The 4,473-nt window shown below is 38.9% G+C and overlaps 1 non-coding gene across 1 annotated transcript; it reads right to left on the bottom strand.

Annotated features, from left to right (window-relative positions):
- Positions 1-317: 317 nt before the first annotated feature.
- On the bottom strand, positions 318-474 carry LOC118566833. Its single transcript, XR_004933320.1, has one exon. It is a non-coding gene; the product is annotated as a U1 spliceosomal RNA (small nuclear RNA).
- Between the last annotated feature and the right edge of the window lie 3,999 nt (positions 475-4,473).

Raw genomic sequence — 4,473 nt, 5'->3', positions numbered from 1 at the left:
GAACCAGCCTCTATCCTATTACCCCCTAACACAATTATTTCATTTTATGATCAACATAAGTAATAATTTATTATCATCTAGACTACTAATGGCAGGAGGTGGAATCCAGACGAGCTGAGCATGTGGTGACGTCACGAGTACATACGGTGTGCGCGCTCCCGTTTTCCTAAAGTCCATACTTCCTGTGTTCTTGCCAAGGACAGACTTGACAAAAGTTAAATGCGACTTCATGTATAGTACCTTAATTACTACTGAATGTTCATATAAGTACCTAAATCTGCTTCCTATATTTGACTCTTTTTGTTTTAATAATAAATCAGGGGAGAGCGCGAACGCAGTCCCCCACTACCAGAAATTATGCAGTCGAGATTCCCACATTTGGGGAATTCGCATAGGTCAGCACAGCCCAGAGTGCAATGGCAGAGCCTCACCATGGGTGAACCAATTTCAATTTTCAATTTTCAAGGTTTTTATTAAGTCATTGCAAATAAGGCCAGTACAGACAATTTGTAACCAAAGTTACAGTTTCACAGTATTATAGATACACAGTTTGTTTACTCAGGCAAAAGAAAGCAAAACCAACAACATACCATTCCTGTAACTTAAAAAAGATTCAACAAAAAAACAGGCACTTTCCATGCCAAAACCATATCCTCACCCTTCTTTTCTAACCTATCTCTCCAAATATATTCTCTAACTTGTAAACCTGCACTCTTCATAACATTTATTTCCGTTGTCTCATATTTTTTATATATCACAATATTTCTTGCTTTCCATATCGCTTCTTTGACACAGTTGACTACAATCCACCAGCGGAGTTCGTTTTCTTCCCATTTATCTTTAAACAAACCATAAGCCATCTTTTCATAGGTTAAGTCCCCTTTACATAAGTTGCTTAGCCAAGGTGACATTAAGGACCATACTTTTTGTGCAGACGAACATGTCCAAAACAGATGTCTAATGGTCTCATCGTCACCGCATTTGGCCCTAGGGCATTGGGGGCTTCTTGTACAGTTTCTTCTATACAAAAACGCTCTTGTGGGAAGGCATTGATTTGCAATTTGCCAGGCTATGTCTTTGTGGGTATTTAACAGATTTTTATTATTAACATTTTCCCATGCTTTTTTAACATTTTCTTCATTCAGTTTCTCAACTGGGGTCAATCTATCCATGGAAGATAACTTGTTCTCTATTGTTTTTCGTTTAATTAATTCTGGTGCGATCACCTTGAGGCCACAACTCAAAGACTGAACAACTATTTGAAAGATAGGGGGGTATTTGTCTGAAAAAGGTGTGTGTAGACCCACCCTCTTGTTCCACGCCTTCAGCACACGACTTCCCAGCCAAAATCTGGCAAATGGGGCCCAAATGGGTTCTGGGAGCAGGCCTAAGCAAGTTCTTAAAATGGGCGTTATAAACATTGCTTTAAACTTGACTGCTATGTCTGGCACGGCTCTCCCTCCTTTGTCGAATGGTCTGTACATAATTTCTCTTTTTAATTTCTCTTGTTGGCTTCCCCATAAAAACTGAAACATTGATTTTCGAATTGCAACCATTATCTTATGAGGCATTGGAAAGGTTGTTGCTAGATAAGCTAGAGATGATATAACTTCTGTTTTTAATACCAGCACCTTACCAATAAGTGTTAGTTCTCTATCTTTCCATTGTATTAATTTGCCGTGAATTTTTACCTGTTTAATTTTCCAATTCTCAATCTCCATATTCTTTCCTATTTGAACTCCTAAAACTTTTATCGTGTCATTTTTCTCTAGTAAACCCCATTGTTCTTTAATTTCCCTCCAATTGCAATATAAGACCTCACTTTTTTGTTTGTTAACCTTCATACCTGAGGCCAGTGTAAATTTCTCACATGTTTTTAAACATTCGGATATAGAAACATTATCAGATAACAAAAGGGTTAGGTCATCCATGTACATGGTTAGTTTTATGTCTTTGCCGTAGTTACCAGGAGGGATTATTCCATTAATTGTTTTGCTTTGCCTCAAAGCGCATGCTAATGGTTCCATGGCCATAATAAACAATAAAGGAGACAGCGGGCAACCCTGTCGGACTCCGGCTTTTATTGTGAAGGGGAGGGTTAGTTTCCCATTCACCATCACCACGCTGCTACATTCATTATACAAAAGTTTAATCCACCTTTTAAACACATCTCCGAAGTGATATTTACATAATATTGCTTCTAAAAACTTGTGGTTAACACTATCAAAGGCTTTTTCTAAGTCTATCCCTACAATAGACAGAGGGATTTTCCTCTCCTGACAGTAAAGGTAAGTATCTCTGATTAGAGCTAAACTGTCTGTCATTCTGCGTTCTGAGATCCCACAGGTTTGTTCTTCTTCTATCAAGTTAGGAATAATTGTCTGTAACCGGAAGAAAAGAGCCTTGGCTAATATTTTAACATCAGCTCCTAACAGAGTTAGGGGTCTCCAATTTTTTAAATCATTTTGGTGGCCTTTCTTGTATACTAAAGAAATCATGCCTTGGTTCATGGTTCCAGGCAACCTGTTCTTCTCCAAGGCTTCTTTGTAAACCTGCAACAGAGGGGCTTTTAAAAGGTCCCAAAAGGTGGAGTAGTACTCCTTTGGCAAACCATCTAGTCCTGGTGATTTATGACTGTGCATGCTCAACATAGCTTTTGTTATTTCCTCAATAGTCATTTCTTGGTCTAAGTTCTCCCTCTCTGTTTCCGTTAGTTCATTATTCATTTTAGATATGAAATAAAGCATCTCTTCTCCTTGTATCTGCTGGCATTCGTATAGTTTCTTATAAAAATCATAAATTTCAGAAGTAATCTGCTGATTGTCATTTAATTCTTCCCCTTTAGTGTTGACTAACGTGTTAATAGATGTTTGGGTTCGGAATAATTTTCTAAAGAAATATCTTGTGCATTTTTCATTCTCCTCCAGGTGTTGTACTCTACTGCGTATCAGCACACCTTTACTTTTTTCGTTCAAAACAATCATCAATTCTTTTTTAAGTTGAACTATTTCATCATTCACTTGAAACCCAGCGTGAAGAAGGTTGTAGAATCTCTGGAGTTTTGCTTGCTTCCTCCTTTGCCACTTTCTTTTTTCTTCTGCTATTCTTCTTCCTTCTCTAATAAAGAATTTCTTGGTTCTCTCTTTTATGTCTTCCCACCATTCGCCTACAGTGTCGAATAGAGGGCATAAGGAAATCCATTGGCTAAGCTTAAGTTTATATTTTGTCACTACTTTGAAGTTAGTCAATAAGCTTGTATTTAGTTTCCACACTGTTATGGGAGTTTTGGATGGAATATTAAACAATAATAACTGAGTTCCCATCTTTACTAAATGACGAGGCGGTGGTATTACGTTCCAGCAATTTTATTGAGAAACAGAGCAGAGATTCACATAGTTGGAAAGTAATCGCACCCCACGGTTCCGCTGCAGTCTCTGTCTGCCCTGTCTCTGTCTGCCTCGCTTTTTGGGCTTCCCCTAATACTGCACCGTGGCCTTCCCATGAGACAAAACAAAGACAGTCTATCGTAAACAATCAGTATCCCTCAGCAGCTGCAGCATTTGGCCTTGCAATCAGAAAACAGTGGATCTTATACACAGACATCAGGTCTCCATGCCTCCTCTGTCCGAGTGGTGTGAGGCCATAGTGACTTCAGAATAATAATTCTTATAACATTCCTCTCTTTTTTTTTATTTTTTTGATGATGGCGTCGTCAGCATCAAGACAAAACAAGATGACCCATCATATGAAAATGTGAACAAAGCACAGAGGAACCATTTCTGTAAACTCGTAAAGTGGGACCCAAAGGGTTCCCGTGTTGGAACCGGGTAGTGCTGGAACTTTTAATACAGATCAACATGAATGCTTCATAGAGCTTTAACACACAAGATCAAAGATTTAGCTTTTGTCTACAATTTAGGATTCATCTAATTAGGTAAGGCCTGTTTTAACTACCTATGCGCACATTATTTTAAAATTACATTAGACTATGGTAAGCTAAACCCTGTTCATTAACCAAGGTCGAATCCGTCTACTCTGACCCACCCTGAATACCCTCCTACTCCTTTCTCCACTCACCCCTACGATGGACAATAATCCACCACTCCAAACTTACAACACCAGGAGCAAAGGCAGGAGAGGTTCAGTGCGTGCAGGGGAACCTCCAGAAAACGCTACCCCTAGGGGGCAGTAAAAACTGCAAGGCCCCCTCCCAGGGAGATCTGCTCTCGGCCAATCTGAGCCTGAAAACCCTGTATTGAATCTAAGTGTTAACATTACCAGCTAATATTAAAAGGATCTTTAGAGCCAATCCGATCCTGGTTCTTCCTATATCAAATCAAAAGGTGCATAAACCATAGATCCTTGTGTGTCTGAAGCAAACAGTTTCCATTTTTTACCATAAAACCATATTGATCAACATGATGTAACATTAAAGTGTAGATCTCATAACACAAAAAAATCAAACATGTGAGT

This window comes from Fundulus heteroclitus, chromosome 18 (genome assembly GCF_011125445.2).
Source record: "Fundulus heteroclitus isolate FHET01 chromosome 18, MU-UCD_Fhet_4.1, whole genome shotgun sequence".
NCBI lineage: Eukaryota > Metazoa > Chordata > Actinopteri > Cyprinodontiformes > Fundulidae > Fundulus > Fundulus heteroclitus.
The sequence above is the reverse complement of the archived record's forward strand: the minus strand, read 5'-3'. Positions and strand labels throughout refer to the sequence as shown.